A 22,654-nucleotide genomic window follows, 5' to 3' on the forward strand; every position below is an offset into this window, starting at 1 on the left:
GGCATGCAAGGATAGCAAAAAAGACCATGGATGTATAGGAGCAGAATTATGCATTTTGACCCATTGAGTCTGCACTGCTTTTCAATCATTGCTGATATGTTTCTCAACTGCATTCTGCTGCCTTCTCCCCATAACCCTTTGTCCCTGACCAATGAAGAATCTATCCATCTCAATTTTAAATGTATTCACTGGCTTTACAGAAGATTGTGGAGACTCGATTCAGCACCCATTGGCTATAGAAATTCCTCCTCACCTCCAGTTCTCAAGAACTGTGCTTCCACTGAGACTTTGCCGTCAGATCCTAGTATTTCCAATGAGTGGAAACATCATCCACTCTATCCAGGACTCTCAGTATCCTGGAAGTTTCAATGTGATTCTTTTCTAAACTCCATTGAGTGCAAAATTGGAGTCTTTGACCATTCCTGCTATGATAAGCCCTACATTCCTAGGATAACCTTTGGGAACCTCCTCTCAACCCACTCCAAGGCTAGCATATCCTGCTTTAAAAACAAAGCCTAGAACTGCTTCCTATATTCCAAACATGGTCGAACCAAAACTTTATACAGCATCAGCAGGACTTTCCTGCTCTTGTATTCTACATTCTCACAACTGTCCCAAGATGATCAGGAAGTAGAAATGTGATGATGGTCAGGAAAGGCTGGTGGAGGTACTTCATAGGCCTACCATTGGTGGGTAGAACATTAAACAAAACAAAATTCCAACTGTAATAATGTGGGGGACTAATTTTCAGAGACTAGGACCAATTACATTTGCAATGGTGGTCAGGAGACGGTATATAGAAAGATTGCATCCAATTTCCTGCAACAATATCTTACACAATCAAAAAGGGACCAAGCTGTTTTGAATATGCTTAGAATGTTGTAAACAATATTTGTCGTTATAAAGACTAAGAGTGCTTTAGAAACCAGCCGTGGTCAATCAAAAAGTTGATTTCTTTTTTCAAGAAAAAAATGAGTAAACCACCAAGGGATGTAAAAATAAATTGCAAGAGCTTTTACAAATACATACGAAAAAGTAGCTAAAGTAAACATTGATTCCCTTTGTGGAGAATCTGTGGTGTAGTGACAGTGTCATGAGACTGCTAAACCAAAGTCCCTATTCTTCTAGGAACATGAATTTGAATCCCACCATAGCTGATGGCGAAAATTGAATTCAATAAATCTCGAAGGGCTGAGTGGCAGATGGAGTTTAGTTTAGATAAATGTTAGATGTATTTTGGTAATACAAATCAGGGCACGACTTATATAGTTAATGATAGGGCCCATGGGAATGTTGCTGAACAAAGGGACCTAAGGGTGTAGATTCATAGTTCCTTGAAACTGGAGTCACAGCTAGATAGGGTAGCAAAGGAGGCGTTTGTTACACTTGCTTTAATTGGTCAGTGGATTGAGTATAGGAGTTGGGATGTCATGTAGCTGGGAAAGACATTGGTGAGACCACTTTTAGAATACTGCATACAATTCTGATCACCCTGCTATAGTAAAGATGTTAAATTTGAAAGATTTACAGGGATGTTGCTGGGACTGGGCAGTTTGAGCTATAGGGAGAGGGTGAATAGGCTGGGGCTATTTTCCCTGGAGTGTCAGATGCTGAGGGATGACCTTGTAGGGGTTTATAAAATCATGAAGGCATGGATAGGGTGAATAGTAAAGGTCTTTTCCTCAGCGTCGGGAAGTCCAAAAATATAGGACAGAGGATTAAGGTGAGGGGAAAGATTTATTAAAAGGACCTAAGGGGCAACTTTTTCATACAGAGGGGGTGATACATGTATGGAACGAGCTACTAGAGGAAGCAGTGGAGTGGGTGCAATTACAACATTTAAAAGGCATTTGTGAATGGGTACAAGAATAGGCAGGGTTCAGAAGATTATGAGCGAAATGCTGACAAATGAGTCTAGATCAGTTTAGGATATCTGGTTGGCATGGATGGGTTGGACCAAAAGGGTCTGGTGAGAATCTGGAATACAAAATATATTGTCCTGCTCTGATGAGCCTTATCAAAATGCAACATCTCACATTAATCTGTGTAATTCTACGACTCTAAGTAAAGAAAACCTTGTCCATGGGAACTATGTCATTTGTCAATAACTATCTGGTTTATTAATGTTCTTTAAAGAAGGAAATCTGCCATCTTTACCTGATTTGTAACAACATGGTTGACTTTTAAGTCCTCTGAGACAGTTTCTTAAGATTTGGGGTAAATAAGGTCTGGGCAATAAATATTAGCACAGTGAGCTGTTTTTTTTTAAATGGCAGAAACAGGTAACATTCTCATAAGTAAATGAACAGAGATGTTAAATATTTTATCCACATTGTAACATTAGAAATCTCAAATTACACACAGAAAACAGGGCTGAGAAGATAACCTTCAAGTCGTTGCTGTGAGGTCAGCAGAAAAAAAACTGATAAACTTAAGGGAATGAAAGCTAACAGATGCCCAGGACTTCGTCTCAGACATCCTAGGGATCTAAAGCAATAGTTGCACACACTGCCTAGGCTTTTGAATGGTCACAGCAGTTTAAAAGTTAATGAATATTACTCTCCAGGAAAAGGAGGGAGAAAATAGGAAACTATAGACCAATTAGCCTGAGATTAATTGTGAGAAAAAGTTTCTTGTTAAGGAAGGTGTACTGCTCTTAGAAAATAATGGTATGATCTACAGAGTTAATATGGATTTAGGGAAGGAAATCTCATAATGTTGAGTAGTTAACTATTCTGGCAAATTAAAGGAAGTTAGTAGATGTAGGAAGCATAAATCTCCAAAATACCTGCAATAAGGAGTCAAACAAAAGGTTAATGCATAAGATGAGGGCTCTTGGAGTTGAAGGTGATATGTTAGCAGAGCTGGAAGATTGATTAGCGGAATATGGTAAATGAAACATATTCAAGTTAGCAGGTTTTAACCAGTCAAGTTAAAAGAAAAATGAACTGCAAATGCTGGAAATTGGAAACAAAAACAAATTGCTAAGAAAGTTCAGCAGGTCAGCGACCTAAGATGTTAACTCTGCTTTCTCTCCATAGACGCTGCCTGACCTGCTAAGTTTTCCCAGCAATTTCTGTTTTTGTTTATAACCGGTGGAGTGCTGGGGTCACAACTATTTGCGATCTTTATTAATAGACATTTGAAGAGACTAAATAATGTATCCATAAGTCTGGTAACAATATGCAACTACATAGAAATGTAAGCTGTCATGAGGACACATGCAAATAATTTTAAACAAGTTGGCTCAGTGGTCAACATAGAGTAATATAATTAGAAATAAGGATATATTAAAATTGTTTTTTTAAAGTTATGCAACTTGTAAATATTCATGTCCAAAGAAGTATTGGCATACTTGCACAAGGAATAAAATGTTAGCAAACTGCAATCAGAAATAATTTGGGGGCAAATGTAACATTGACCATTATTGTGAGGGACTAAGTACATAAATGTGCCAGTCTTGCTGTGATTGGATGGGGACTTTGATAAGGCCATATCTGGAGTGTTGTAGTTTTGCTTCCCATGTGTTAGGAAGAATATGCTTGCCTTAGACGTGCACGGAGGTTTACTCAATTATTTCAGGATTATTTGGTTTTATGAAATGAAGAATTGCAGGTACTGGAGAACTGAAGCAAGCAAAGACAGAAATTACTGAAGAAACTCAGCAGGACTGGCGGCATCTGTGGAGGGAAATCAGAGTTAATCCTTTGAGTTCTGTGACCCTTCAGAACTAGAAGCAGTGAGCAAAAGGTAGTATTTAAGCTGATGGAAAGGAGGGGTGTGCAGATAGAGAGCCCAAAGAGAAAGAAGGGGAGATGGACAAAGGGATTGTTGATTGTAGACCAGAAAAGGAGGGAAGCTAGATAGGTGATAATGAAGACTATAAATAGTTGAAAATTGAAGCAACCTCCTTTGTCCCTTCCCTTGTCAATATTCTACAGGGACTATTCCCTTGGGACAGCCTGATCCACCTCTCCATTCTCAGCACCTTCCCATGCAATCACAGAAGGTTTTGTTTAACTCATTCACCAGGATGAGGGCATCATTGGCTTGGCCAAAATTTATTGACCATTAGTCAGGACCAGGTAAGGATGCAAGTTTCCTTCCATAAAGGAAATTCATGAACCAGATGGATTTTTCTGACAATCCTCAGTGGATTCATGGTCATCATTTAGACTCCATTCCATATTTTTATTGAACTCCAGTTTTGTCATCTGCCATGAACCTGGGAACCCAGAACATTACCTGGTTCTCTGGTAATAAGACCACTAGGACATTGTGCCCAAGGTGCAACACTTGCCTGTTTACCTCATGTCTCCTCACCATCCAAGATCTCCGACACGCCTTCGAAGTGAAACCTACAATTCAATCCGGTCTGCAGAATTTGCCACTCCATTCCGTTTCCTGTACACAGGGGTGATGAAGCAAAGATGGGGTGACTGTTGTACAGAACACCTACATTCTGTCGGTAAAAATGACTCCAAGCTTTCCGTTGCCTGCCGCTTCAACACACCACCCTCTCTCTTTCTCCCACCCCACTTTCCACCTATCAGCTGACACATTCCCCCATTATCAATTTAAATTCAAAGCAACTTTTCCTTGCTGTTGCTAGTTCTGAAGAAGACTCAGATTTCAATGTTAACCCTATTCTCTCTCTCTGCACGTGCTGCCAGACCTGCTGGGTTTCTGCCTCCATTTCTGTTGTTCTGAAATAAATGTCTTAACTCGTTTTTTAATCTTTAGAATTCTCTACTACAGCAGGTGTGGCTGCTTCATATTGAACAGTCTCAAGGCTGAAGTGCATAGATTTTTGTTTTCAGGAAACTGATATTTATGAGGAGCTGTAAGGAAAATTTTAATTGGGCAGAAGATTCTGCTCGCACTTCTGAGTCCATATGGTGTTCAGTTTCTTATATTCTTACATGGGAATGTGCAGTAAATGTTGATCAGGTTTATGTGGAATGTCACACATTTATCAAGTTATAATGGATTATTATATAAAAGGATGATTGCAGTTCATTGCACAAATATTGAGCGATGTGTATATAAAAGCTGGAGTAGGCACGTGAATGATAGGAAAACTATTGGAAAAAGTAGTGAAGGAGAATATTAATCTTCATTTAGAGGGGCACCATTTGATCAGGGATTGTCAAAATGACTGTTAGAGGGAGATCACGCCAAATAAATTTGATTGAATTTCTTGAGCTTAAGTTTTTAGATGAGGGCAGGACAGTTGTAGTTTATTTGGATTTGAGGAAGGCCTTTAACAAAATCCTACATAGGATACTGATAAAGAAGGTGAAGGCAGGTAGGATCTATGGTAACTTGGCAAGTTCGTTTCAAAATTGTCCTAGGATAGGAGACAGAGGGTGGTGGTAGAAGGCTCTATATGTGACTGGAGGCTGATGTCCAGTGGCATACCATCAAGATCAGTGTTGGGTCCCTTTATTGTTTGTGATATTCATAAATTATGTAAATGAGAATATGGGGGCAATGATAAATTTGTAGATTACACAAAGATTGGGTGGTTGGCTGTGAGGAGAGAGATTCTCGATTATAGGAATGACTAGACAGGTTGGTTCGATGAGCAGATCAGTAGCAGATGGAATTTAACCTTTAAATGTGTGGTGATGCACATTGGAAGAAATAATACAACAAGGTACTGAATGGATGGCGGGATACTAGGACATTTAGAAGAACACAGGGATCTTAAATGCTTCTCCACAGACCTCTGAAGGTGACGCCAGTTAATAGGGTAGTTAATAATAAGGCTTACGGGACACTTACCTTTAACCGTTGAGGTATAGATTATAAGAGGAGGGAAGCCATGTTAGAGCTGTGCAGAGCTCTGTTTAGGCCACAGCCAGAATATTGTGTACAAGTCTAGTCACTGTACTATGAGAAGGATGTAATTGCACTGGAGATTCACCACGATGTTGACTGGACTGACACATTTCAGCTATGAAGAGATGCGCAGGTTGCCTTTGGAGCAGAGAAGGTTGAGGGTCAACTAACACAGGTATATCAGATTATGAAGGGTGTTGACGGTGAATAGAAAGGAGCTGTTCCTCTTAGCTGAAGGGTCAATAATAAGGGGGTATAATTTTAAAGTGAAAGGCAAGAGATTTGGAGAAAACATTTCCCACCCAGAGATTGGTAGGAGTCTGGACTATGCTGCTTGGGAGGGTAGTTGAGACAAGAAACTTCGCAACCTTTTAAAAAATCTGAATGAGCACTTCCAAATGTCATAACATTTAAGGGCCTAATCTGGGAAAGTAGGTCTACTGACGATACAATGTATTTTTGACGGTACAGACCTGATGGGACCGTCAAAAATTCTACGATCAGTATTTGCCACTGTGTTTGCCAGGATAACATTTCAACCCGAGGACTTGTTGGGGAATTATGTCCATTTTATCCCAGTTAGTAAATATTCTGCCCTCCATCACCTGCATATGAAACATTTCTATTTCAGTGAACTTAGGATCTGCATCCTTTTTACATCATCCTTTCATGCTGGCTCAGTGGTTAACACTGCTGCCTCACAGCGCCAGGGACCTGGGTTCGATTCCTGCCTCAGGCAACTGTCTGTGTGGAGTTTGCACGTTCTCCCAGTGTATGCATGGGTTTCCTCCGGGTGCTCTGGTTTCCTCCCACAATCCAAACAACTGCGGGTCAGGTGAATTGGCCATGCTAAATTGTCCATAGTGTTAGGTGCATTAGTCAGGGGTAAATGTAGGGGAATGGGTCTGGGTGGGTTACTCTTTGGAGAGGCGATGTGGACTTGTTGGGCAGAAGGGGCTATTTCCATACTGTAGCGAATCTAATCTTTCAGGGGAACAAAAAATTGTGAAATGTTACACTCCATTTTTTTTTAATCGGCTCACTGTTTCTTTTAACTTTTATCACTGTGCAATTAATCCTACTTAGTTATGCATTCATCTTTGTTCCAGCTGAGATTAAATATGCTCTAATGAATCATTTCCACCAAAGGGGAAAGGAGGCAAGAAATAGATTTTTTACCTATTCTTTGGTTGTGGTGATGTTAGTATTGGATGTGAACAAGTTTCAAGTTTGAATGAGGACAAATAGTTGTTATCATTCAACTGACTGCTGAAAAAAGAATACAAGGTGAATCATGGTGAGTCAGTAATCAAGTGATGTTATTACCCTGTTATCAATGATCCTGCTTCTCCACGAGGTGTACTGCCCAAGCTTTGTAGATGGAACGAGCATAAAATCACCGATTTTAGTGTGAAGTTAAACTATCCACTATTTACTTATCAGGTTGAGACTTGTTCATTCAGGAATAGGTAAAATTTTAACCATGTACTAAATCATAATTTCTGGTTTAAAAAAAAGACCTCTGTCCCTAAAGCAAAATGCATGCGGAATCTCACTTCCTCAGAGGAAGATGTAAATGTTGCAGATTTCAAGTTACGTTTTTTTGAAGTGTAAGCTCAGACTTTTCAGTGTTCTGATAGTCAGACATCATATTTCCCTAACAAATGTGTGTTGGCTCTGTAGGAATCCTGACTGGATCATCCTTGCCTGGATAGTTTAAACTTTGGCAGGCAATCACGTCACATCCTGAATCCTCCAAGAAAATTCTTGACTCTGAACTAAGTTCCAACTTAATTCCTTTTGTAGGTAAGACTTAAAACCCTGCTGTAACTCCTTCATAGGTATAAACAATGAATCTTGGTATACCAATGCCCTTTCGCCTACTAACCTGCAACCTCTATTCTTTTTGCAATTATCTGCAACTTGGATCCCCTCGCCAACTTACCTTATAACTTAGCCCCTTTGACAAGGAGAGGTTTGGATCTTTAAACCCCAGAATACAGTCGTTAAAGGAGGGCCTGATTTGGCCCCTCACTCAGATTCTGTGCTTCTGAAGAGGTCTGAATTGAATATTCAGGCTAGAAATACAGATCTCCAAGAGAACAGTAAGTAAAAAGAAAATTGACTTTCCAACTGTGATTAATACACTTCAGCAGATGTAATTCTGTGTTTTGCTGCTAAGTTCCTCTCCTAATCAGATGCATATAAGAACATAAAGATGATTTGTATTCCCTGATTTTTATTTCTTCACTATTAATCTGTAATTCCAAGCAGTTGTATGACACAAATCTTCTACACTAGTGCCAGATTCAAGTGGACTTTCCAGTTGAGGAAGTCTGCATCTAAAGCCCAGTTTTGAGATCAAAGGAAAGCACCATGGTTAAGGTGAGGAGCAAGTGGTCATTGTGAGATCTGAGGAAAAAATGTTTCACCCAGAGGGTGGTCGATATATGGAATGTACTGACTCTGAGAATAGTGGGGGCAAATAACATCACAATATTTAAGCATCTGGGTGAGTACTTACAATTCCAGGGCATAGTGCCTGTGGACCAAGTACAGGTAAACTGGATTAGTGGAGCTTGCTGTTTGTTGATTGGCATAGAGATGTTGGCTGAAGGGCCTGTTTCTATGTTGTATGATTCTATGACATCTTTGACTACAAACTCTGGGCCAGTGAGCAGCAGGAAAACTGTTTTCTTTGTTATGAAAATTGATTAATATCACCAATGTACTTTGTCTTTTAAGCGGTAGAAAGTTTGTGCTCCATTTAACACTCCTCCTATCTTTTCTTTTCTAATGTACTGACATAATTCCCTTCTTCTTCAAACATGTCCCATGAGTGGGAGAGAAAATAAAAATGCTGGAAAGTGGGTTTAAAATTGTTTGGTATTTGTCTTTGACTGGCATAGACTCGAGGGGCTAAAGGGCCTTTTTCTGTGCCTTAGACTCTATGACTTGTCTAGCTTTTCCCTTAAATACATCAATATTATTTGTTTTGATTACTTCCTGTGCTTTTTCTTCCTATTCATCATCTAAAGCTGTTTCTTGAATTCTCAATTGAATCTCTTAATAACTATATTAACAACCTCTGGTTATGCTCTTTCCCACAACAGAAAACACTGTCTGTGTCCATAGTATTAAAATTAGATTCTCTACAGTGTGGAAACAGACCCTTCAGCCCAACCAGTCCATGCTGAACCTCCAAAGAGTAACCCATCCAGACCGATTTCCTTCTGGGCACCTAACACTATGGGCAATTTAGCATGACCAATTCACCTGGCCCCCACATCTTTGGATTGTGGGAGGAAACCGACGCAGACACTGGGAGAATGTGCAAACTCCACACACTCACCCAAGGCTGGAATCGAACCTGGGACCCTGGTGCTGAGAGGCAGCAGTGCTAACCACTGTGCCACCGTGCCACCCCAAAATCTTAACAAAATGATAAGACTTCGACCAGCCCCTCATTTTTCAACTCAATCTGTACTCCTATTACTTGTTGCAATCCTCTTCGACATTAAACCTTACCCCTGCTTCCTTCCAACCCAACTCCACCCGTGAAGTTAAAAATTGCGCTTAGATTCCAAATTGTTTACAGCAGTTGTTAACATTCCATCTTCTGCCAATATGAATAACCATCTAATACTCCTATTCTGATTTCTGTCTCTAAGTCAGCTTGTAATCTGTTCTGCTATTTGTACTGTCCCCACCTCAACATTCTCTATTGCTGCTCATTAAGTCTATTGAGGGTTATCTTATTGACAGAAATTTGAAAATCCATCATGTCAGCTCCTCAAAACAATTCAGGACTGTTGAGCAAGTGAGATTTTCACATTTGATAAACATACTGACTTCTTCATATTCATTCTTTAAAAATGCTCTAATTTCCTTCTTTATTAGGAGATAATTATTTTACTTACCACCAATGATAAACTAACTGGTGTATAATATTCTGGCGTGTTCTACCTTCTGTCCTAAATATAAGAACCCTATTGGTCAGTCCTCTGACACTACACCATTCTGCCACAGCTGATGTATTAAATCTAGCTGCTTATCCAGAATAGAGCTGAATTCTGATTTTTTTTTCTTCTCTTGTTTATAATTGTTGTTTACATAACAATGTCGATGTTTGGCAAGGATTCCACAGCAATTATGTATAGATGAATTAAGTTATAACAGATTTCCAAAGTACAAAGAAGGGATTATTTGGGATGAAGATAGAAAATGTGGGCGGCACAGTGGTTAGCACTGCTGCCTCACAGCGCCAGAGACCCGGGTTCAATTCCCGCCTCAGACGACTGACTGTGTGAAGTTTGCACATTCTCCCCGTGTCTGCGTGGGTTTCCTTTGGGTGCTCCGGTTTCCTCCCACAGTCCAAAAATGTGCAGGTTAGGTGAATTGGCCATTCTAAACTGCCCGTAGTGTTAGGTGAAGGGGTAAATGTAGGAGAATGGGTCTGGGTGGGTGCGCTTCGGCGGGTCGGTGTGGACTTGTTGGGCCGAAGGGCCTGTTACCACACCGCAGAAAAAAACTATTATGACAATTAAATCCAAGTTTCAAAAATGGATGACCTAATTTGATTTTATGGATTCACATATTACAACAAGTTTGGAGTAATTGGCTGTCAGTAATCCAGGTTATTCGCTCACTTCCTGTTCCCAATTCCAGTCTTCAATGCTAGACAGCGTATCCTAATTCTACAAGGTAAAAACAATGACTGCAGATGCTGGAAACCAGATTCTGGATCAGTGGTGCTGGAAGAGCACAGCAATTCAGGCAGCATCCGAAGACAGGCAAAATCGACGTTTCGGGCAAAAGCCCTTCATCATTTCTGATGAAGGGCTTTTGCCCGAAACGTCGATTTTGCCTGTCTTCGGATGCTGCCTGAATTGCTGTGCTCTTCCAGCACCACTGATCCAGAATCCAGTATCCTAATTCTACAGCAGAGTTGCAATAATCTGTAAAGTTTTAAAAAAGATTTCTTTTTTAAAATGCTGTATCCTAGTAAATTAGTGACTTCACATCACAGTGTGTTTAGTTGAGCTCATCCAATGGTTCAGGAGGTAATGTGAGGATGTTGAGTAAAATATTGTGTCTGATCTAGTTTCTAGTCAATTGATTCCAGGGTGACTGCGTAACTTGCAAAGAGCTAAATTTCAGGGTTGAGTTGGAGATGCAAAGTAGAGAGACATCATTCTTAATCCCAGTGGCTTAGTGCTAGAAACTCCACACTGATGTCGGGAAGGTTGTATTTTCACTACCAACCCAAACTTTATATACCTCGATGATTCTCGGTTTTCTTCTTGATTGTTGATGTGCTGGCATTCTGCACATTGATCACTGTTGAAAACCTTCCTCATAATAGCACTAACTTTATTATCTCTCAGTTTCATGTTTTTGTTTGCCTCTAGTTCAATGTACTCCTGACTGGTCCCTTGCGTTCTTCCCTGGGAAAACTGAAAGTCATCAAAAAGTCTCTGCCCACGTAACTTGAACCTATTAATGCTCCCATCACCCCCTGTTCTGAACTATGTTGATTCCACGATTAACAATATGTCAGATTTAAAATTTTTATTCTCATCTTCAAAGCTTGCCAATGGCCTCACCCATGCCCCAATTTCAAACCACCTTCAGCCCTCAACCCTTCAAGATATCTACCCTCATCTGCATCTGGCCTCTTGTTTTTGTTTTAGCCTCTTATCACTGATTTTAATTCCACAACAGTTGGTGGCTTCATCTAAGTTGCTAAAGCTCCAAACTTTGGACTATCATTCCAACACCTCTCCTGCTGTTGAAGGTATTTCTTAAAACCTGCTTCTTTGGCCAAAAGTTTGATAATTTGACCCTTATTCTCTTGTAGCTACATAACTATATTATACTTTTTTAAAAATATATAATGCTATGTAATTTTTGACATTTTGCTATATAAATAGAATGATGACAGAACATAGTTGTAATGTCACTGGGCAAGTAATCCAGTGCCCCAGGTTAATGCTCCAGGGACACAGGTTCAAATCTCACCAAAGCAGTTGGAGAAATCTACATTCCATTCACAAATCTGGAGTATAAAACTGGTCTCAGTATAGGTGACCATGACAACTACCATTGATTGTCAGAGGGGAGAAAACCTACATCTGGCCCACAGATGCCCTTTGGGTAAGGAGATCTGCCATCCATGTGTGATCTGGCCTATATGTGACTTCAGGCACACAGTAATTTTGTTCATTCTGAAATGGAAGACAAATCATTCAATTCAAAAGCATTAATGGAAATGCCCACTTCTCATGAAAGAATATAGAAAAAATAATTGTTCAATTTGAGGTAAAGATTTTGTTGCATTTTTCTACATAGTATACTGTCATACACGTCAGTAAAATCACAAGTTTTCCTGCTGTTAAAGCCATTGTTCATTACTTTGAGCATGTGTATAAACCTTTGAACCAGGTAAGAGTTACGCCTATTGGTGCAATGCTATCTTTCAGTTCAAAAGAGGAGAAAAGACCTGAGGGAAATCAGTGGTAATGTTCAAAAGAAAAGTATCAAAGGATAAGTGACAGTAGAGAGAACAAGTCTAAGAGGGAAAGTCAGAGTTTAAACTGTGCTTAGATATAGAGAAAGTGAATTTGTTGGTATGGTGGGCAGATTTTCATTTATTGTGTAATGGTGTATTTTTCTATTGATTCACTTGATAAGAATTCTTGTTGATAGGTTTCAATTTCAATGCTTTTCGTCAACATTATTGGTTTTGTAGCTCCTGTCTTAAGACTGAGTTCCATGCCAACTTTTTTTTCGCCAGCATTTTAGTAATGTGGAGATTAGGGAGTTGATTACCAGAACTAGCACAGTTCTGTTGCAAGAGAATTCTGTTTGAGGCAGAAACTCCAGGATTTCCTGGATATCTATGAACAGGAAATGCTGTCAGTTGCTTGAGCTGGAGTCACTGGATCACAGGTTCCTCAAGTCTATATTCCTCCAGATACCACTCCCAGCACAGCTAAAGGAGATGAGAGATGGCAAGTGTGAGTATGTGGGGTGGTAATACACAGGAAGAGTAAGTATCCCACTCATTGAATACAAGGGAGGGCAATGGCTCCCTGGAGGAATGCACCCAGGATCGAGCACCCAGCACTGTGGGAGATTTGACTTCATACAGGACAAAAGAAAGTGGGAATAGAGTAACTTACGTCACAAGAGGATGATGCAGTTTTTATAGAGATTCAAGAGGTAACAGAGTGGACGAATAGTCTTGCAACCTCAAGATGTGATTCCCAAATGTTTTGTTATCTCTCTGGTATTAGGTAAAGGTTATTGCTGGAGATCAGAGCTGAAAATGTATTGCTGGAAAAGCGCAGCAGGTCAGGCAGCATCCAAGGAACAGGAGAATCGACGTTTCGGGCATAAGCCCTTCCTCAGGTTATTGCTGGGCAGTTTCAGGGCATTCTGCTGGGGGAAAGGGGAACAGCCTCAGGTTGGGGTGCCTTCATCATAGAACACAGTGTGCTCTGGTAGCTATATCTTGGAGGCCATGTCACAGCAGAAGTTTACTGTTTTACTTAATACCATTATTCCCTGCTTTTTATTCTCACATTATTCCAGCAATATGTTCTGTTAGGAGCAAGGACATCAAATGAAGCAAGGTGACTACAAACAGAAACACAACAGGTTAATTAGCATCTGAAAGAGAAAGATGGGTTAATGTTGAACATTTCATTAAATAAAATCATTGTAATTTGCTAAAAATTAACTAATTTTAGTTTGAATGTGCACTTCACTGCTTCAGCTCCTTTAAAACAGCAACACAGCAATCGATTCATTAAATTAATGCACTGACTATATTTTCGATCTGACCCAGTTTTTTTCTATAATTTCTTCTCTCTCCTCTTGAGCTGGCAGTAGACAGGCACAATGGTTTGGCTCAAAAAAAAATCCCAATATGTCAATACAGTCATTCAAATATTAAGAACATCTGAAGCAAAAAAATACACAATGCCAGAAAAATGCCTAACCCATCAGACAAGTACCTCATTTCAGTGTTAAGAATTCCCCATAGCACTAATTGCTCAGGACTAGTTCACCACTGAGGTCAAAAGGGTGAGCTGTGTAAGCATACCGAAAATATGAAATAATATGAGTGGTGTTTCCAATGAGGTACAACACTGGATTAGAGCACGAGCTATATTTCCTTTGTATTCATGATCTGATGCAACACCAGAAGAAAGTACAAAGTTAAGTACAAAGAAATTACTCCATTTTGGGTGAGGCAAAGCATTTTTGTTGCTGCATTAGATTTGGAGGTGACATTTTGGGATGCAAGATCTGCAACAGTTTGACCTTGCCACCATGCACACCAAAATTCCAATTAAAATCTGATTGATAAAACAATGCATATATGGGCCAAGCCCCCTCAAAACTCTAACATTTACAACAAAATCACACGCCAACAATCTTAGCCTGCTTTCTGTAAAGTATGGTTTGTCAAACCTGCATATGGTTGCGTTCACAACCTCAAAATATGAGAGAGAATTTCTATTTGAGTAGTGCCATTAATATAATCTGTCAATGTTTCACAACAGTATTACCAAACAAGCTGTATTAGATTAGTGACACTAAACCTGGTCAAAGAAAGGGATGGAGACGTGGTAAGTTTTTTGGAAAGGATTCCAGTTTATGGCCAAAGAAATGAAGAAGCAATGAAAGCTGGGGATGTCTCCAAGGCCAGAATTGGAGGAGGACAGAAATTGGGGCTGGGTGATATTACAGAGATGTAGAGGATTGAGGATATATAGGGATTTGAAGCACACAGCATGGAAACAGGCCCTTCAGTCCAACTTGACTATGCCAACCCGGATTCCCCAAATAAACTAGTTCCATTTGCCTGAATTTGGTCCATGTCCCTCCATACCTTTCCTATTCATGTACCTGTCTTTATGTCTTTTAGATGTTGTAACTGTACTTGTATCTACCACTTCCTCTGGTAGTTCATTCTATACATGAATCCTCAACATTCTTATGCATGGTTTTTAACGTGCTTATTCAGAAATAGCCTGATGTTGCAAAAATATAACCATTATTCTTTTGGCCCCTGGTAGTGACCTTCTCACCCAGGTGTTTGTTTTCTTCAGTGTTGTCATTATCCCTTTTAATCACTATGTATATTCTGATGTTGTACCAGATCTCTCCCTCTCCTCAAACTATTTCTCACTCCAGCTAAAATCAAGTTAAACACAAGCATTCCAGCTAGAATTCTAAAGCCTGTGCATCTCTTAAACCTTCAACTATCTGATGCTTTGGTTAATAACGTTTTTACATTGTAATGGGCGAATAGTCTGTCTTAGCCACCTAAATTCAAGGTATCCACGTATTGGGAACAAACACCAGAACCAAGTTAAATTTCAGTTAAACGTCTAATTCAGAGGTATCCATTGCTACACAGGTTGCCCTGTAGCAGTCTTTCTTGATACACTTCTTAATGCATTTATATCAATGTTACGAACTTGATGTATCTGTCCAGTAGTTAACCACTTCTTAAAAAAAAATCAGAAAAGGTCAGTCTTAATACATGTCCACATAGAAATGTGTGAACTTTTTAACAGATGATTGCTGGATCCTAAAAACTAATCTTACAAGAATGGAATGTCATTCCTTCAGAAGTTAATGCATAAGATTTAAGAACAAGTAATGTTTAACTCTTATCCCTGTTTTTGCTCATGTCATCTATCCCAATCTTTATTCTGCTTTACTTACATGATTCAAACCTAATATATACTTTCTATGTCAGGATCCTTCCACCAGATTCAAGCAAGTCTTCACTCCAAAAGGTTAGGCAACTATCAGTGACTTGGAGGGTTATTTTCTGCATATTTGATAGATTGAGTGTGAAAATCTGTAGCAAATGGTTTTCAGTGTCGGAAAGTGTGAACTCATCCACTTTAGTCCCAGAGTAATATCATACTATTGTTAAAATTACAAGAACAGGGAAATTTAGGGGCCCAAGAACAGAAATTACAAAACGCAAAAGATCAGGTGCAAAGAATAATTATAAGAGCTAATGGGATGTTCCTGAGGGGAATAAGAATACATACTTGATGGAAGCTTTATTATTGTTGAATAAAGCTTTAGTTATACCCCATTTGCTATATTCACTTTTGGACTCTGCACCTCCAGAAAGATAACTTGGTCTCGTCAGAGAACAGTACAGATTCACCACAACGATATTGAGGTTAAATACAGATGACAGAAAGCCTAAATTCTGCTTGTATTCCCTTGAACATCCAAGATTGAAGGAGGAATCTGACTGGGATGTTTAAGGATGTGGATAGTTTTTCTCTGTCTACCCAATTTATGGAAGACTGTGTGTTGGGAACTCTTGTGACAGTGGTAGTGTGCTACCTGCTCCAGAAACGTGTCATGACATGTCTCAACAGATTACCTATGGGAGACAACAATAATAATGTCAAGATACTACTAAGCCAGAAGTGATTATTGTATTTTTAACTCATTCATGGAATGTGTGGGTTTCTTGCAAATTCAGTATTTATTGCTGTGGAGAAGGTAATGGTGGGCAATGTTCATGAGCTGTGGCAGTCCATGTAGGATAGCTGCACCTACAATATTCTGAGGAAAGGAGTTCCAGGAGGTGGTCCCAGCGATACTGAAGTGTGGCGCTCAGAGGACACCTTGGAATGGAGGTGGTATACCCATGCATCTGCTACGTTGGTCCTTCTCGATGATCGTGGTCGTGGGTTTGGAAGGTGACTTTGGAGGAACCTTGATGAGTTGCTGCAGTGTATCTTATAGATAGTACACACTGTTGCACTGATCGTTGATGGTGGATATGGTGCTGGTCAAGTGGGCTGCTTTGTTCTGCATAGTGTCAAGCTGCTTGAGTGTTGTTGGAGCTGCACCCATTCAAGCAAGTTAGGAGCTTTCCATCACCAATGCTCCAATGCAGCTAGTGAAATTAAATTTAGTTAATAAATCTAGAAAATAAAGCTAGTTTCAGTAATGATGATTATGATAGCTACCATTGGTTGTTGTAAAACCCCAACTGGTTTACTAGTGTCCTTAGGATAGGCAATCTGCCAATCTTTTCGGAAGTAGTGGAGATTAGTGTCAAGATTAGAATGGTGCTGGAAAAGCACAGCAGGTCAGGCAGAATTCCTGATGTAGGGCTTGTGCCCGAAATGTCAATTTTCCTGCTCGTCGGATGCTGCCTGACCTGCTGTGCTTTTCCAGCACCACTCTAATCTTGAATCTGCCGACCTTACCTGACATGTCTACATGTGACTCCAAACATGCATCAGTGTGCTTGACTCTTAACTGCCTTCTGAAACGTTCAGATCAAGAGCATTTAGAAGTGACCAACATTCTGTGAAAGAATAAAGGAGAGAAAATCTGGAATGGAAGAGACAGAACTATGGGCGGCACGGTGGCACAGTGGTTAGCACTGCTGCCTCTCAGTGCCAGAGACCCGGGTTCAATTCCCGCCTCAGGCGACTGACTGTGTGGAGTTTGCACATTCTCCCCGTGTCTGCGTGGGTTTCCTCCGGGTGCTCCGGTTTCCTCCCACAGTCCAAAGATGTGCAGGTCAGGTGAATTGGCCATGCTAAATTGCCCGTAGTGTTAGGTAAGGGGTAAATGTAGGGATATGGGTGGGTTGCGCTTCGGTGGGTCGGTGTGGACTTGTTGGGCCGAAGGGCCTGTTTGCACACTGTAATGTAATCTAATCTAATGTAATCTAATCTAATGTAATCTAATCTAAAACTATCATAAAGCACTACCTCCAGGAACAGGTGATCCAGTGGTTTGGATTGGGACTTGCACCACAGTGATACAGTTTGATTTCTGTGAAGTAAGGATGTGAAAACTGGGCAGAGACAGCATAGACTTATGAAATAGAAATCATCACAATAAATGGGCGGGGGGGTGGAGAGATTCAGTGGATGTGGTCAATTTGGATTTTCAAAAGGATTTTGATCTTATCCCACACATTTATGAACAAAATTAAATTGTGTTAGATTAGTGGTGCTGCGGAGCAGGTAATACACAGGGAATGGATTGAGATACAAAACATAGCAGAAAGTTTTGCTGGCTGAGATTAGTAGGATAATGCAAGGATCAGTGCTTGACTCCCAGAATTCATAGTCTACATCAATGATTTGAACATGGGGACCAGTTGCGATAATATTTCTAAGTCAGCTAATGGCACAAAACTATGTGAAAATGTATGTTGTGCACTGGATAGGAAAGGGCTCCAAGGCGGTTTAACCGACTGAGTGAGTGGGCAAGAGTCCAAAAGGCAAATGTATATTGTCCTCTACTGCAGCAAGATTTGAGTCCAGGAATAAAGACACCTTCTGCAGCTGGAAAGGGAGTTTGTGAAATTTTCCTGGTTTTGGAGAAAGGGAGGACCGCAGATGCTAATGATCAGAGTCAAAAGGCGTGGCGCTGGAAAAGCACAGCAGGTCAGGCAGCATCCGAGAAGCAGGAGAGTCAATGTCTTGTACACAAGACCTTCATCACGAATGTGGGGGGTGCCCAAGAGGGCTGAGAGATAATTGGGAGGGGGAAGGAAGGTATCTTGGAAAGCAATAGGTAGATGAAGGTGGGGGCTGATAGTGATAGGTCGGAATGGATAGGTGGGAAGGAAATTGGACATGTGCGAATGTTCAAGAGGGCGGTGCCAAGTTGGAGGGTTAGATGTGCGAGAAGGTGGGGTGGGAGGGAAGATGAGGAAACTGTTAAAATTGACATTGATGTCATGTGGTTGGATGGTCCCAAGGTGGAAGATAAGGCATTCTTCCTCCAGTTGTTGAGTGGCATGGATTTGACAGTGGGCGAGGCCCAGGACTTGAATGTCTTTGACAGTGTGGGAGGAAGAGTTAAAGTGGTCGGCCACAGGCCGGTGGGGTTGTTGGGTGCATGTGTCCCGGAGATGTTCTCTGAACCATTCCACAAGTTGGCGTCCTATCTCCCCAGTGTAGAGAAGACCACGTCAAGAGTAACAAACAGAGTAGATGAGGTGTTTGAATGTGCAGGAAAATCTGTGCTGGATGTGGAAGTATCCTTAGGAGCCATGAATGGAGGTGAGGTGTGGGTGCAGGTTTTACATCTCTTGCGGTGGCAAGGTAAGGTGCCAGGAGTGAAAGGTGAGTTGATGGGGACCTAATGAGGGAGTTACAAAGGGAATGGTCTCTGCAGAATGCTGATAGGATGTGAGGAGGGAAATATGTCAGTGGTGGTAGTGGCTGACTGTAGGTAGCAGAAATAGCAGAGGATGATGTGTTGTATATGGAGGAGAAAGTGAGGTCTGCAGATGCTGGAGATCAGAGCTGGAAATGTGTTGCTGGAAAAGCGCAGCAGGTCAGGCAGCATCCAGGGAACAGGAGAATTGACGTTTCGGGCATAAGCCCTTCTTCAGGAATGGGGAAAGTTTGTCCAGCAGGCTAAGATAAAAGGTAGGGAGGAGGGACTTGGGGGAGGGCGTCGGAAATGTGATAGGTGGAAAGAGGTCAAGGTGAGGGTGATAGGTCAGACTGGGGTGGGGGCGGAGAGGTCGGGAAGAAGATCTCAGGTTAGGAAGGCGGTGCTAAATTTGATGGATTTGACTGAGACAGGGTGGGGGGAGGGGAAATGAGGAAACTGGTGAAATCCGAGTTGTATATGGAGGTTGGTGGGGTGGAAGGTGAGGACCAGGGAGGTTTTATCCTTGTTTAGGTTGAAGGAATGGGGTTCAAGGACGGAGGTGCTGGAAGTGGAAGAGATGCACTGGAGGGCATTGTTGACCACGTGGGAGGGGAAATTGCGGTGCTTGAAGGAGGACGTTATTTGGGCAGTTTTTGCCTCCTTATTCAAGGATGGATATACTTTCCATTTAAGGGAGTGCAACAAACGTTTAGCATTTTAATTCCTGGGCTGGCATGATTGTTCTTTAAGGAGAGATTAAGGAGACAGTATCTAGATGTGCTGTAGTTCTAAAGCGTGACAAGTAATATTCTTGGCCCACACAGAGTTACACAGATTTGACTGGGTAGTTGCAGAAATGCATTTCTCTCCACCCCAGCTCGAGCGGACCAGAACCAGGGCTTCAGTCTCAGAAGAAGGGGTAGATCATTTAGCACTAAAATGAGAGGGAAGTTCTTCATTTGGATGATGCTGAATCTTCACAACTCTCTATTCCTGGCAGTTGTGGAGTCATTATGTTCAAGATCAACATCGATTAGATTCCTAGATGTTAGAAATATCAAAGAATGTGAGACTGGTGCAGGAAAATAGCATTGAGGTAGGAGATCAGCTGAGATCTTGTTGAATGGTGGAGTCGGCTTGAGAGGCTGATTGGCCAACTTCTATTTCCTGTGTTATAAAGGTATGAATTAGAAACAAGAGTAGGCCACTCAGCCCCTCAAGCTTGCTACTCTATTTATTAAGATCATGACTGATCTGATTACTCAACAATCTGCCCTTCCCTGTATGTCCTTTCATCCTCCTGCTTATGAAATTGAGGTAAAGCTCACCTTCTAAACCCATGACCATTTCCATCTCGAAGGACAAGGACAGCAGAGACATGGGAACACTACCACCTGCAGTTCTGCTCTAAGCTACTCACCATCCTCACTTGGAAATATAATCGCCATTCCTTCACTGTCGCTGGTCACAATCCTGGAATTCCCTCCCTAATGGCATTGTGGGTCAACTCTCAGCAGGTGGACTGTAGCGATTTGAGAAGGCAGCTCACCGCCACCATCTCCAGGGCAACTAGAGACAGGGGCAATAAATGCTAGCCAGCCAGTGACACCCACATCCCACAAAAATGAATAATCTTTTTAAAAAATTCAATTGAAAAGGTCGGCTGGGCTGAATGATGACCCCTATTCCTATCTAAAATGGTATTTGGGATATAAATCCATGCTCAGAGCAATACTTAGCTCCCGGATGCTGCCTGAATTGCTGTGCTCTTCCAGCACCACTAATCCAGAACTTAGTCAATCAGACCCTGCTGTGATCTCTGTGCTACATTTACTGAGCCTAGCCAGGATGGCACTGTGACCCTACAACTGGTTCCCTGCAGGATACAGGTGTTCAGTGACCTATGGAAATGTATTCAAGGTTAATCCACATGTTGTTTAAAAGCAGGGGCTAGGTAGGGGGGAGAATGTTTAATACCTCACTTTCCCCAGACCTGATTTGAACTGGGCATAAGTAAACATTTTACATTTACTAAAAAGGCAATCTCATCAATAGCTGAAGTGTGTTCCCAAAGAGGATCCCATTTTCTGATTAAAAATAGCTGATGCAGGGATAATTTCAATTTTGCCAAGTCAGAGCCATCTGACTCCTGTTCCAAATTATCTGTGCGAGATCTATACATTATCTTTGACATTTGAAATTCTGTAAATTGTCCCTGGTATGGCACTTTGCAGAATCTGCTACGATTCCAATTAAACATTATCATTTTTCAAGTTTGCAGGGCTTCAGATCGGCCAGAAGGAAACAGGCCACACAATATGCTAAACAAAGGGAATAAGAAAACATCTGTTACCGGTTCAGGTGCAATAGATAAAAGAGAAAATAAATTACCTGTTTACGGAAAACTTGAACTTCGTGACAGAAATGTCTCCAAAACAAATACCTCTGTGCTCCTGAATGCAAAGCATCCTAGAATTCAAGGCCAGCTCTAATATAGGAAGAGGAAGTTAGATTGAATAGCCCCAGCTCCTTACACTCAATATTAGGTATGCTGGGAATTGTAGTCTGTGTCAAAAAAAAAGTCTGCTATAACCATCATGAGCAAATACTAAAACTTAGAAGAAATCTGTGTCTTCAAGAAATAGTCTTTTTTTAAAAAAATTAAACTATAGCCTGTGGTATTAAAGCTAAAGAAATAGCCAAATTTTTGCAGTTGCAAGACAGCCAATTGGTTGGTCGCCCAAAAACCCCGAGCCAAAGTTTGTGATCCTCAAAGCCCACTTCATGTGCCACTGAGTGAGTGCCAGGCTGAATCCAGGTGTTCATGTTCTGTAAGCAGATTGAGGCCAGACAGTTGCTATTCGTGCCCAGATCTCAAAATAGAACAAGTCTTCACTATAGAAACATCCTGATTCAAGAAAAGAGAGGACATTTGGATCTACAGGTTGGCTCTCACTTTCGACAAATCATGATTCATTGTGGCCTCGACTCCACTTTTCTGTTGGCCCCTGAAACCAGTTGATTTGTTTATCAAGAATCGCACAATGTCTGTTTTTAAATTTTTTTAAAAATGTGAAGAGTTCCACAGACTTATGGCACTCTGAGGAACCACTCTTCTTATTTTCATAAGATTGAGAAGCAGAATTAGGTCATTTGGCCCATTGAGTCTGCTCCACCATTTGATCATGGCTGATATGTTTCTCAAATCAAGATTAGATTGGAAAAGCACAGCAGGTCAGGCAGCATCCGAGGAAAGGAAAATCAACATTTCGGGCAAAAAGCCCTTCATCCGGAATGAGGAATGATATGTTTCTCAAACCCATTCTCCTGCCTTCTTCCTGTAACCCCTGATCCCCTTAACAATCAATAACCTATATATCTCTTGTCTTAAATACTCTCGATGGCTTAGTCTCCACAGCCCACTGCAGCAATGAATTCCCACCCTTACACTATCCTCTGGTGGAAGAAATTCCTCTGCAACTCAGTTCTAAAAGGGCCTTCACTTGGAGGCTGTGCCCTAGAGTCCTAGTTTCTCCTGTTAGTGGAAACATGTTCTCCGCGTTCACTCTACCCAGGCCTCTCTGTATTCTGTAAGTTTCAATGCGATTTCCACCCCCTCATCCTT

At 41.1% G+C, this 22,654-nt stretch overlaps 1 long non-coding RNA gene across 1 annotated transcript in view; it reads right to left on the reverse strand.

Annotated features, from left to right (window-relative positions):
• The window catches only part of LOC122560874, a 44,806-nt gene extending 23,021 nt beyond the window's left edge, over positions 1 to 21,785 (reverse strand). Inside the window, exons 1-2 of the long non-coding RNA XR_006314838.1 lie at positions 21,421 to 21,785; positions 4,309 to 4,404 (exon numbers count right to left, since the gene is read on the reverse strand). This is a non-coding gene — a long non-coding RNA (uncharacterized LOC122560874). The remainder of the gene's footprint in view (positions 1 to 4,308; positions 4,405 to 21,420) is intronic.
• Positions 21,786 to 22,654: the final 869 nt, after the last annotated feature.

Source organism: Chiloscyllium plagiosum, chromosome 1 (genome assembly GCF_004010195.1).
Source record: "Chiloscyllium plagiosum isolate BGI_BamShark_2017 chromosome 1, ASM401019v2, whole genome shotgun sequence".
Taxonomy (NCBI): Eukaryota; Metazoa; Chordata; class Chondrichthyes; order Orectolobiformes; family Hemiscylliidae; genus Chiloscyllium; species Chiloscyllium plagiosum.